This window comes from Microcaecilia unicolor, chromosome 3 (genome assembly GCF_901765095.1).
Source record: "Microcaecilia unicolor chromosome 3, aMicUni1.1, whole genome shotgun sequence".
Taxonomy (NCBI): Eukaryota; Metazoa; Chordata; class Amphibia; order Gymnophiona; family Siphonopidae; genus Microcaecilia; species Microcaecilia unicolor.
The window spans coordinates 326,170,181-326,184,166 of record NC_044033.1 but is presented as its reverse complement, the minus strand read 5'-3'; positions in this window follow the sequence as shown (position 1 = coordinate 326,184,166).

Below are 13,986 nucleotides of genomic sequence, written 5' to 3'. Positions count from 1 at the left end.
CAAAATGCAGCCCTAAGTAAAACACAGGTTCTTTCATCTTGCTCATTATTCATTTTTTCACAAACTTAGTAATAGTCCCAAAAATACACACAGAACAATACTTAATAAGTGCTAAAGAAAATACTACTACTATAAATCATTTCTATAGCGCTACCAGTCGTACACAGCGCTTCACAATTGAACATGAAGAAAAGACAGTCCCTGCTCAAAAGAGCTTACAATCTAAATCAGGACAGACAGACAGGAACAATAAGGATAAGGGTAGGACAGACAGAAAGGACACATAGGGAAGGGGACTATTGAAGAGAGGAAGACAAGATAAACTAAAACAACAACAATGGAATAAATCCTTAGTTGCAAGGAAGACAAAAACAAGCTGTAAAGGTTTAGTCTCATAAAAGTGTGCTGCCTTTATAGGTTGGTGGTCAGACGAAAAGCCTGCAACCATCATTCGGTTCCCTGTGGTAGCTGATGAAGAAGGTCCTGATGTAAATTATGCAGATCCATGTTGGGCCTTCTGGATAAGTTTTCAGTGATCCATGTGCATTATTTTCCCCACCCTCACTTCTCAGGGCAGCTGCCAGTACCTGTGCTGTTGCATAAATTATGCCCTTTTCGCACACACTGATGGAGGGCAGTTTTCAGATAGATAATTTGCACAGGTAAAACACTTTCTAGCTATGTAAATAGTTTTGGGTGTTGCACTTCACAGAAATATGCCCTCTACTCCCCCACCCCCCCAAAATTAGGGCCTAATGCCTTTCTAAGAAACAATCCTTATGTCTGATCTCAAAGAGACAGTTTCACTCCCATACTCTCCCCAACTACTACCACATTCCTGTCCTCCTGGGCTGGTTCTTAGTGATTCAGATGCATATTTTAAAACATTCTTTATTGTAAATTCTACTGTGAAACCCAGTGACTGAATTGTATAAGCTGTCTTAAAGGTTGCTATGTCTGCTTGTAACTAGTGGCTCAATTGCAGTTTAGCACTTAAAGATGCTGCAGATTTGGAAAGCATACAATTAATGTGATAGTATAACAAACCATTTAGATGTTCGCTTTCAATAGATTTCAAAGGATGGATTACAATTTTAAATTACAGTAACTGGCAATACATATAGCAACTATTAGCATTCTGTTCAGCCCTCCTCTTGTCTCTCCACTGGGGGAAAAAGAGCCAGATAAACATGGATACACACCCACACCTGCAGAGTAGTTGGAAGAAACTCTGAGCCCTGCTCATAGCTTCCCTGCTTGGTGTTCTGATTATTCTGCTATAATTAAACTAGAACAGCAATGATGTAACTGAGTGGGATGTATAATGCTGAATGATTTTTTTTTTCAGGAAACAATAAAAAGTCTACTCTTGCTATCTCTTCGTAGGAATATAAGAATTGCCATACTGGGACAGACCAAAAGGTCTATCAAGCCCAACATCCTGTTTCCAACAGCGGCCAATCCAAGTTATAAGTACCTGGTAAGATGCCAATTCTATCAGTACTCTGGGAGGAATACCATCCAGTCCAGTCGATTTGCTACTCTTTAATTTGTCAAATTGCGCCATTACATCGTCCAGGTTTATAGATATTTCATTTAGTTTCTCTGACTCATCAGCTTTGAATACCGTTTATGGGACCGGTATCTCTCCCAAATCGTCCTCGGTGAAGACCAAAGCAAAGAATTCATTTAATCTCTCCACTATGACTTTGTCTTCCCCGAGTGCCCCTTTTACCCCTCGGTCATCTAACGATCCAACAGATTCTTTTGCTGGCTTCTTGCTTTTAATATACCAAAAAAAGAAAATTGTACTATGTGTTTTTGTCTCCAACACAATCCCTTTTTGCCTTCTTTATCAGTGCTTTGCATTTGACTGCCATGCCTTATGCTGTTTATTATTATTTTCAACAACTCACTCACACTGCCATCCACACCAGACTTATACCCTTTGGAGTATACCAACTATGTGGGTTTAATTTAGTTATCCCTGGAAGCCTCCCATTTACCTGAAGCATTCTTTGGCTGCCTTTAATTTAAAGGTTTGACTGTGTGCAGGAGGATCACAGAAGATTTGTGTGACTTTGCAATTCCCAGTGTTTCTCTGTGTGTGTGTTTTTTTTTTTATCACAGGGATAAGAACAGTGGCTTTATATTGCAGTGGGTTTTTTTTTTTCTTTCTTCACTTAAGAACTTGTTGGATACAAAGTTCAGCAATGTTCAATATCTGCTACAATTATTAAGAACTGGGTTTTGTGTGCCCTTGTGTTTTTTTTAGGGCTCATTGACTGATCTTTATTGAGATTGTACATAAGTACATAAGTAATGCCATACTGGGAAAAGGCCAAGGGCACCTGGCAAGCTTCCCAAAAGTACAAACATTCTATACATGTTATTCCTGGGATTTTGGATTTTTCCAAGTCCGTTTAGTAGCGGTTTATGGACTTGTCCTTTAGGAAACTGTCCAACCCCTTTTTAAACTCTGCTAAGCTAACCGCCTTCACCACATTTTCCGGCAATGCATTCCAGAGTTTAATTACACGTTGGGTGAAGAAAATTTTCTCCAATTTGTTTTAAATTTACTACATTGTAGTTTAATCGCATGCCCCCTAGTCCTAGTATTTTTGGAAAGCGTGAACAGACGCTTCACATCCACCTGTTCCACTCCACTCATTATTTTATATACCTCTATCATGTCTCCCCTCAGCCGTCTCTTCTCCAAGCTGAATAGCCCTAGCCTCCTTAGTCTTTCTTCATAGGGAAGTCGTCCCATCCCCGCTATCATTTTAGTCGCCCTTCGCTGCACCTTTTCCAATTCTACTATATCTTTCTGAGATGCAGCGACCAGAATTGAACACAATACTCAAGGTGCGGTCGCACCATGGAGCGATACAACGGCATTATAACATCCTCACACCTGTTTTCCATACCTTTCCTAATATTACCCAACATTCTATTCGCTTTCCTAGCCGCAGCAGCACACTGAGCAGAAGGTTTCAGCGTGTTATCGACGACGACACCCAGATCCCTTTCTTGGTCCGTAACTCCTAACGTGGAACCTTGCATGACGTAGCTATAATTCGGGTTCTTTTTTCCCACATGCATCACCTTGCACTTGCTCACATTAAACGTCATCTGCCATTTAGCCACCCAGTCTCCCAGTCTCGTAAGGTCCTCTTGTAATTTTTCACAATCCTGTCGCGAGTTAACGACTTTGAATAACTTTGTGTCATCAGCAAATTTAATTACCTCGCTAGTTACTCCCATCTCTAAATCATTTATAAATATATTAAAAAGCAGCGGTCCTAGCACAGACCCCTGAGGAACCCAACTAACTACCCTTCTCCATTGTGAATACTGACCATTTAACCCCACTCTCTGTTTCCTATCCTTTAACCAGTTTTTAATCCACAATAGGACATTTCCTCCTATCCCATGACCCTCTAATTTCCTCTGTAGCCTTTCATGAGGTACCTTGTCAAACGCCTTTTGAAGATCCAGATACACAACATCAACCGGCTCCCCTTTGTCCACATGTTTGTTTACTCCTTCAAAGAATTGAAGTAAATTGGTCAGGCAAGATTTCCCCACACAAAAGCCGTGCTGACTCGGTCTCAGTAATCCATGTCCTCGGATGTGCTCTGTAATTTTGTTTTTAATAATAGTGCTCTGATGATACACAGAGACTGAAGAAACTGCAATTTAGGGTTTATGTTCAATGTTCTTTGTGGGATTTACATATGTGATCAGGGTATAAGTCTGGTGTGGATGGCAGTGTGAGTGAGTTGCAGGGATACTGTTTGGTAATTCTTTTAATGCACTGGTTTGTTTTCTCTAATAAAGATTTTGTAATTTATATAGAACAGGAGTACTGTTTGTTGTTAATGTTTTAGGTATCTCCTATTATATATATATCCCCTATTAGGATTAAGATATTATTATTTTCAGTCAGATCCTTCTTCCATTTTCTGAAGGATTTTTTTCAGCTCTAATAGTTTCCTTCACCTCACTTTTTAACCATGCCAGCTGTTGTTTGGTCTTCCTTCCTCCTTTTTTAATACATGGTATATATTTGGCCTGGGCTTCCAGGATGGTCAGCATCCATGCCTGATGTAACTTTTTGACCTTCGCAGCTGCTCCTCTAAGTTGTTTTTTTTTTTTTAAACCATTTTTCTTATTTTATCATAGTCTCCTTTTAGAAAGTTAAATGCTAACATATTGGATTTCCTGTGTGTATTTACTCCAAAGCCAATATCAAATCTGATCATATTATGATCACTGTTATAAAGCGGCCCCAGCACCATTACCTCCCGCACCAGATCTTGCACTCCACTAAGGACTAGGTCTGGAATTTTTACTCCTCATGTTGGCTTCTGTATCAGCTGCTCCATAAAGCAGTCCTTGATTTCATCAAGGAATTTTAACTCCCTAGCATGCCCTGATGTTACATTTACCTAGTCAATATCAGGGTACTTGAAATCACCCATTATTGTGTTCCCCAGTTTGTTAGCCTCCCTAATTTCTGATAACATTTCTACATCCGTCTGTTCATCCTGGCCAGGTGGATGATATTACACGCCTATCACTTTCCCTTTACACATGGAATTTCAATCCATAGGGATTCCAAGATGTTTTGTTTCCTTCAGAATTTTCAATCTATTTCATTCAAGGCCCTCCTTAACATACACTGCTACCACTGCACCAATTCAATCCACCCTATCACTACGATATAATTTGTACCCTAGTATGACGGTGTCCCATTGGTTATCCTTCTTCCACCAGGTCTCAGAAATGCCTATTATATCTAATTTTTCATATTCTATCTCTCCCATCTTATTTCTTAGGCTTCTGGCATTCGCATATAGACATTGCAAACTATGTTTGTTCCCATTTACATCTTGCTCAGCAGTTGGCAGTGTTAATTTGCAATCTTTTGTCTGCTTTTTCTTTAAAGATACCCGGAGGGGCATTTTCAAAAGAAACATCTAAGTCGGAATTTGGACGTTTTACAAAGATGTCCAAATTTGGAGGCAGGGAGAAGGTCATTTTTGAAAAAAGATGGATGTCCATCTTTCATTTCGAAAATACCAAGGACATCCTGCGAGTTGGATGTCCTTGTGACTTGGATGTCCTTGTTTTTGGTCCATTTGCGAACAAAAAATGGCCAAATGCAAGACATGCAAAGCAGAGGAGGAGTGGCTTAATGGTTAGTGCAGTGGGCTTTGATCCTGGCAACATGGGTTCAATTCCCACTGCTGCTCCTTGAGACTTTGGGCAAGTCAAATACAGAAAGGGTATTTTTGGATATGATATCTAAGTCTGAATTTGGATGTTTTTTGTAAAACATCCAAAATCAGAACAGGAAATGTCATTTTCTACAAAAAAAAGAAGTATCTCTTTTCCTTTTGGAAGTGCTGTTTGGAACAATGTTTTGTGATTTGGGGGAGTATGGGGAGGTGATCCCAGAGTTCCTCCAGTGGTCATTGGGGGCACCTCTTGCGTGGAGTACAGGAGTAGCCTAGTGGCTAATGCAGCAGACTTTGATCCTGCAGCTCTTCATTATAAAAACAGGTCTAGCTCAAAACATCTTTATTTTGTTCCATTATCACTCCATGTCTTAGGAACACCCAAGTCCCGCCTTGAACACACCTCTGGCACACACCCTTGAGATTTGGGCATCCTTCTGACGGACTGCAGTTGGAGATGTCCAAAATCAGGTTTCCTACTGTAACTTTTTCTTTGATTCTGTTGTTTTTAAGCATGTTATGAATTGTAACCTGCCTAAACGGCATCCCCAATAAGCGGTATACCAAGAAATAAAGAACTTAAAGTCTCTACTTTGAGGGAGTTGTCCTCTACCTCCTGGCCTGGCACCACCATTTACTATAGAAACCTCTGTACAGGTGTTCCAGGCCCAAAGCACAGCCACTGCTCAGTGCCTACACGTCGGTAAGGGAAGGTATTTTCTTTGACCCCCCCCCCCCTCTTCTAAGATGCTTAAGAATGAACGCATGGCAGAATAGGAGCTTCTTTCTGCACCATGTGGCAGCATGTGAGTTTGAGTTGTGCGTTTGGTCTCAAGTCTCAGAAGATTCCCAAACCCATACACAGCCATGTGTGGTGCAAAGGAAGAAGTTTGAGGGACCAAGGTTACAGCTGCAACACTACTAGAATCTAACATTTAAGATACAAGGGCACCAGGGGGAAATTTCTAGCCACCATGTTGACCTGGCACCTTGGATTTGTAAACCCCAACTTGCACTGGCAAGGGGGTACTCCAGCACCAACTTAGGAAACAGTGGTCTAGACTACCCACTAGGTTTTTTTTCTCCAGTGCCCTGACTACTCCCAATTGTCACCCAAGACAATCCTCATCTCACCATCCTGTTTGTCCTACCCAAAAGCCATCCCTCTCTCCCAGGCTGTCTCTCCTCCAACTCCTACCTGTAGAAGGGCTTGTTCTTTCTCTAACCTGAGCTCCTCAGAGATGCTGCCTGGTAACATTTGCACCTTCATGACCTCCAGACATAGGACAGGTTATACACATAAGGCCCAAATGATTTACACTCGTAACATTAGATTTATGCTCCTAAATTAGCCTTAGGGCTGAATGCATAACTTTATACTCAAAATGTTGCTAAGCTCCTAAATTTAGGAACATAAAAAGCAGGCGGCAACATAGGCATATTTAGGGTGAAGGTAAAAAAAAAAAAGTTGGTATCTAGGAAAACGAATAACTGACCTAAATTTAAAACTAATTTAAGCTGAATTTTCATCTGAAAATATAGGCACCCACGTTTGGCTGAAAACAGGACCCAAAATTAGGAGCTCAGCTTTTTTTTTTTTTTTTGGGAGATCAGACCTATAATTTTAATTGTTATAATCACACATATGGGCCATAGCTAATTACCACAGCCAGACCTGGCTCAAAGAGATACTGGATCAAGACCTGATGGTATTAACTTTTAAGCAACAAGTAAAACCAGTGCTCCACGAATATGCCCAGCTTGCCTAAGCCTTAATCCATCCCTGATTACTGCACCCGAACAATTAATATCAGCAATATACACTGTTCATGCCTTTATCTGTTTTTTTTTTTTAAATCACTTCCAGGTCAAACCAGAAATGGGATCTGGCATCATATATTTTAGTTTAAATCTGTTTTATTGATGGAATAACATCAAATACAGCAGTTAAATCACAGTGAAACATTTCTTGAACATGTAATTCCATACATTTTCTTCCCCCCCCCCCCCCACTTTCTCTTCCCTCCCCCCAACCCTTCCCTTCCCTATACCCCAACCCCCTTCCAATCCCAACGTTATGCAAAAACTCCAACAAGTGCTTACCCATATTAAATCTCTAACCCACTTAATCCTTTATAGAGCATAAGGTCGCCCACATAACAAACTCTGCTATGTCATAAAAAAAAAAAAAAAAAAAAAAAACAACTTCCAACAATGCCCCACTCCTTTGATGTCTTGCTAACAAAAATGCGCAAGGGGCTTTTGGCTCTTATAGCCCCCCGTCGCAGTAGGTCACCACTGTGGAATACATGTTTGGCATCATATATTTTAATTCACAGCTCCAAATTTAAGGAGTTGAACCCATCCCACCATTCCCAGACTTGTCATTGTAATAAAGATATCGAGACTGAGAGCCAGGCAAAAGTATTCCTTTCCACAATCCCATATCAAATTTGAGCACCAGGTCTCTGTCAATTATGGCAAGTCTCCCCTCCCTGCCCAGGGCTGTGACCGCTGCCTTCAACATGGACTGCAAAAGACCCAATCCAAGAAAGGATTCTGGAGCACAGCCATTGAGACACCCCAGCTAGTGGAAACTACTACTACTATAAATCACTTCTATAGCGCTACCAGTCGTACGCAGCGCTTTACAATTGAACATGAAGAAAGACAGTCCCTGCTCAAAAGAGCTTACAATCTACATCAGGACAAACAGGATCAATAAGCATAAGAGAAGGACACAAGGATAAAAGTGACAAGTCAGGAGTCGAAAGCAGCATCAAACAGGTAGGCCTTTAGCCCAGATTTGAAGGCAGCCAGGGATGGAGCTAGACGTAATGGCTCAGCAAGCCTATTCCAGGCATAAGGTGCGGCGAGATAGAAGGAGTGGAGTCTGGAGTTAGTGATGGAGGAGAAGGGTGCAACTAGGAGAGATTTGCCTAGTGAACGGAGTTCTAGGGAAGGAGTGTAGGGAGAGATGAGAGTGGAGAGGTATTGAGGAGCTGCAGAGTGAATGCACTTATAGGTCAACTATAAAACTTTGGTGAAAAGAGGCAAGAGATTAGCAGCCCTAATAATAGAAGGCACTGCTGTTCTTGCACATCTCCTTTTAATAAGCAGAAATTAAGTAGAACAGGCTCCATTTAGTTAGTATTAAGCAATGCTCCAGAAATAGATGCAAGAGTTATTCTTATTAAAAAAAAAAAGACTGCCTGGATTCTGGAACTCCTGATAGCGCCACTAAATTCCTAGGAGCAGCCACCTTCGCAAGCATACAGAAAATAAAGTTAACTATCATCCAGAGTAAGTGCAAGCAGACAGGAGTATGGTTCAGGAAGCTATGGGGGAGATGCATAAAACTTACCAGGCCAGCAAAGTAAGTTTTTGACCGATTTAAGCAGGTTTAGCGAACAGGGAATGCAGCAAATGAATACACAAAGGGGCTGTGCGGGCTTTTTAACATTCAGGGCAGCAGACATCAAACTCCTCTTATTGACTTACAAGTGCATTCTGAAGAAAAGACTAGACGATTTAATATTTAATATAAAAAGTAGTTTATGAACTGAATATCAATCATATTCAGGAAGCATTTCTTGATAAGCAATATATAAGTCAGAATGAATGATTAAAAACAAAGCAATGTACAGCAGAGAGAGAAATCAGAGTGCTTAAAGCAATGCTATAGACAGACAAAGAGAAATTCAAAATGCTTACTTATTTCTTTGTTCCCCTCTAGTTTTATACCGGGCCTCTGACTAATTCTCTCATACAACATTCCTGTGCAAGTCTCTGAATACCACAAACTGTTAATCATGTGCAGAACATCTGCTTTCTATTACCCCCCTACCTTTTAGCCCACAGACTTTTTGGAGCCTGCCTTTGGCTAATGTTTAATGTCCGTCAAATTTCTCATGCCTCAGGAGGGTTAGTGTTAAAACAGCTTGTTGTAATCATGGAGCCTTCCACTCCGCATTTTTCATACTTTTATTCAACAAATCTTTCATACTTTTGTTCAACAAATCCTCCCTTTTGAGGCCTGGTATTCCAGGACTCAAACATCTGTTTTAGCTCCAGTCTGTATCCTTACCTCCCTTCTAAATTTCCTCCCCCCTTTGTTTGTGGCATTCAGTTTCTGCACGCTTTTTCAATATTTTTGGCTGACATATTAAAGTTCTATTTATTCTTAGTTATCATTGTTATTTTAAAAGCATCCTGGCACATCTTTGCAAACATGCTAATACATGTTGCATTAAACAGATTCAATTGTACTAGGGTACAAAATTTATAATTCTTTTGAATACAGACAGTGAGTTTCATCAAAGGGGAATACACTGTCATTCATTCTTACTTCTCATTAGTTGATGTGGCATTAACAATTACACAAATTAAAAGCATAACATTCATTGAATCAGTTGTTACAACATTCTGCGTGTAAGTGCACTTTATCGGGAGAATGTGTTCAGTTGTCATACTATTAATCAGACACCAACATGATGTCTGTGGGTACTTGTCCATAAGCAAGGCTTGCTTATAAATAGTCTCATTTGTCCAATGAAGGTTTTCATCATCTCTTACACAGGTATTATTGGGATAACAGACATGATTTTATCATTGTAGTCCCATATATCATAGTTGGCAAGGACAAGGATGATGTCAGTCAGTGGGCACATATGATACAATCAGTCAAATTCAACATCTTGGCCACTGTAACAAGTCTATTATCATATGTGTTCATTGTCCATTAACAAACAACAACAGTCCAATACCATCATGTTTAGGGACATGATGTTTGTTTATTCTTTGTCCATTTCAATGTTATTAATTCGTCGAATATCTGCTAAATGTATCCAAGAAGTATGACCTTCCAGACAGGCAGCGGTCTGAGTAAGGGCCGTGATAGCAAAAGGCCCTACATACACAGGATCCTTCCATGTTTTATGTGTAAAATTCTTTCGTAGCACTAGGTCACCTACTTTAAAAGCACAAACATCATTAGTAGTTCCTGCCTGTGAGGCTACATTTGTTCGGATCATATCACTTGTCAGGTTCAACATAGGTTGTAGCTTTTGCCAGTACTGAGCTGTGCTATCAGTACTTGCTGTCTGCATCGGGAAGAAATGACGTCCTGTCTGAATTTGGAATGGGGTCAATTTAGTACGCCCATTAGGTTGGGCCCTTATAACCATCAAAGCTAATGGTAACAAATCAAGCCAGGTATATGGTTTACCTGCTGTTTCCTTGTTTAAAGCCTTCAGTAATACTCTCAATTTAGTTTTTAAAATACCATTGTAGCGTTCCACCAAACCATTGGAGGTGGGGCGATACACTGATACTTTTCTGTGTGTTAAACCCATAATCATTGCCATTTCTTTCAAAACACTGTTATTAAAATGTGTCCCGTTATCAGAAATTATTCTAGATGGACACCCATGTCTTGGCATAATATGAGTTACCAGGCATTGTACCACTTCATGTGCTGTCTCCCTTTTACATGGAAATGCTTCTACCCACCTTGAAAAAGCATCCACCCAAACTAACAAATACCTTTTTCCCTGCACTGGCTTTTGCTGGGCCTTCTGGTATTGGAAGTGTCCCAGGCGATATTTTAGGACCTCGTTTAGGTATGTTAATATTACATACCATGCAATTCTGCACAACCTGTTGAATCAAGTTATCAATTTTTAAAGTCCAAAATCTTTGCTCAAATTGTTGCCTCATTGTTTCCTTATTCCAATGCATGGTTGCATGCCACTCAGCCAATACCTTAATCGCCTGGCTCATTGGCATACAAGGTAATCCTTCTTCTGCATTAAACCATTCACTTCCCAATTTCATACATCCTCTCTTCAACCATTTTTCACTTTCCTGTCCCTCTGGCTGCCACATTTCAATCTTATCTACATTCGTAAGTGGCCCTTCCTGTGTCTGTCTAGTATTATACAAAATCTTTTCACTTTGCTTAACCACCTCCGTTGCTGCTGCATCAGCCATTGCATTACCTAGTGCCTCAAAGGTTGGCCTTTCAGTGTGGGCCGGGGTCCACACAACTGCAGTTTTTCTACCTTCACGTTCCCTTCTTGCCAAAATTTCAAACAGCAATTTCCAATATGTGTAATGTTGTAAATTTTTACCTGCACTGGTTATCATCCCCCTACGCTGCCATTTTAATATATGATACTGTAGTGAACTTGCAACGTAACCACTATCAGTATATATAGTGACATTTTGAGTCATATCAGTGTGTTGTAAGGCCGTAATAACGGCTAAAAGTTCAGCATGCTGTGCAGTATGGTCAGGAGGGGTTTTATATTGTACTTGCATTATCTTTCTTAGATTCTCATCCACCTGCACGCAGGCAAAGCCTGCAACAGTCCTTTCACAAGCTCCATCTGTAAACCATATTAATCCATCAGATAAGGGTTCAAAAGTAAGACAGTGAAATGTAGGGATTTCTATAGTATCGATCTCACCCTCTTGATCGACAGGAAAAAGCAGATCTATCCTATTTCTCTGTTCTTTAGTTAATGGTATTATTCTTATATCTTGTCCTAAAAGTACTGCTTGATATTTTCCAAATCTAGTGGCTGTCAATGCCGTCTGACTAGGGCTCAACAGCGTTTTAATCGTGTGGTTGGTATGTATTACAATAGGAACAAAAGGCATTTGTGCTCTCCATTTACCTACTGCAGCCACTATAGCTGTCAGTAACTTTGGTATTTCTTTCATTCCTTTTTCCACATGATTAAAGAGCCTGACAAAAAAGCTACTGGTGCATTTACTTCATTGTTTTGATTAATCATAGCTGCCCAACTATTTCCCATGTCTTTTACCCATAGATGCACAGGTGATTGGATATCTATTACTGCTAACGGTCCTGGGGATAACAAATCCCTCACAATCTTAGCCAATATTATCTTATCCTGCTCTTCCAATACAATTAATGTATTCTTTGGTGTGGCTGCGGGCAGTTTCAAATGTTTATAAAGTCTCATTACTTTTTGTGTATAATTTGGTATCCATTGTCTGCAGTAATTTAACATTCCCAAAACAGCACGTAACTGGGTAACTGTTTGCGGTACCGGGGTTTCATTTAAAATAGATATAACTTCCGGTATAATGACCTTATGTTCTGCTGAAACATTTTGTCCTAAAAAGGTGACAGTAGACTGAGCTATAATACATTTTTCCCTGTTACATTTATATCCTAACTCTCCTAATAACAAAAATAATTTTGTAGTCCAATCTAGGCATTCTGCTTCAGTCTCAGCAGACAGTAGAATATCATCTACATAGACAAACAATGACACCGTGTCAGGCAATTGACTCCTGAAATCCTTTAAATCCATCATTAGTTGTTTTGAGAATACCGATGGACTATCAGTAAAGCCTTGAGGCATCCTAGTCCACCTGTATGCCTCATTCTGTACTATAAATGACGTCAAATCCCTAGACTCTGGATGAAGAGGTATTGAAAAGAATGCATTAGACAAGTCAATAACAGTGTTATATGCATATATATTCTGAGTGTGTAAAAGTGTAGCAGGATTTGCACAAATCGGAAATTGATTTTTTGTAACCTCATTTAGCTCTCTTAAATCATGTACTATCCTTACATTGTTTTCCCCTTTCGGGACTGGAAACAATGGGGTATTATACGGGGATACTGAAGGTTCAATAATACCACATTTCAATAATTTATCAATGTGCTCCAGGGTTTTGGATACTAATTTAGGTCGTATGGGGTAAGGGTCTTGCTTCGGCCCCTTTGCCCCTTCTATTAATTCTATCTTATGGGGTTTTGCATTTACAGCTAGTCCATATGGTGAATCACTTGTACTCCAAATATGTTGTGGTAATTCTTCCATAACCCTTACTTTATTTTCATTATTCAACTGCTGGACCACTTTATTTCCAAAATCTAAACACAATCCTAATTGAGACAATAAGTCTCTACCACACAAATTTACTGGGCAATCAGGTGCCACTAAGAAGGGTACCACAGCCTCCCTTGAACCGTGCGGTTGGCATTCCAAGCGCACCAGAGTGGGTTCTGTTAGCCTTTTTCTTTGTTCTATCCCCGTAAATCCCACTGTTGTTCTATACTGATTTGAAAGCTTAACTCCCTGCGGTTTTGCACATAACACAGAGGTACTCGCCCCTGTATCTATCAAAAATCTCACAGGAGTTCCATATTTGCCAATTGTCAATGTAATAAAGGGTTCCCTTGTGTCTAACCTGAAAATCATTCCCTCCTCCTGACACTGGTCTGCTTCCAGTCAATAGCATTGGTCTGGAGCATTCTGCCAAGTTGGAAAAGCATTTACAGTACCCTGTCTCTGTACTGCAGCCCCTGGTCCCTGTGATTGCGTCGCTGGCTGCTGTATTGCAGTCTGCGGGGCACTCACAGGCATCCCTACTACTTGTGGCATTAATCCTTGCTGCGTCTGCATTTGTACTTGGGGCATTCCTGCATTCTGATAACATTCTGAAGCATAGTAACCATATTGCTGACAAATCATATTGTTCAGATGTTATTAAAGATTTTAAATCACCTCTTTCCCCTATTAGCCCTACACACAGAACTAGCTAGGACTGTGACTAATTTAAGCCAGATGATCTCTTAACACTGCAGGAATCTCACTTAAAAAAGAGTCAAACAAAGTTAAATTGCAAAGACATTCCACATAGAGAACTAGAAACAGAATAACACATATTTTAAAATAAACAGAGATCACCTTATAAG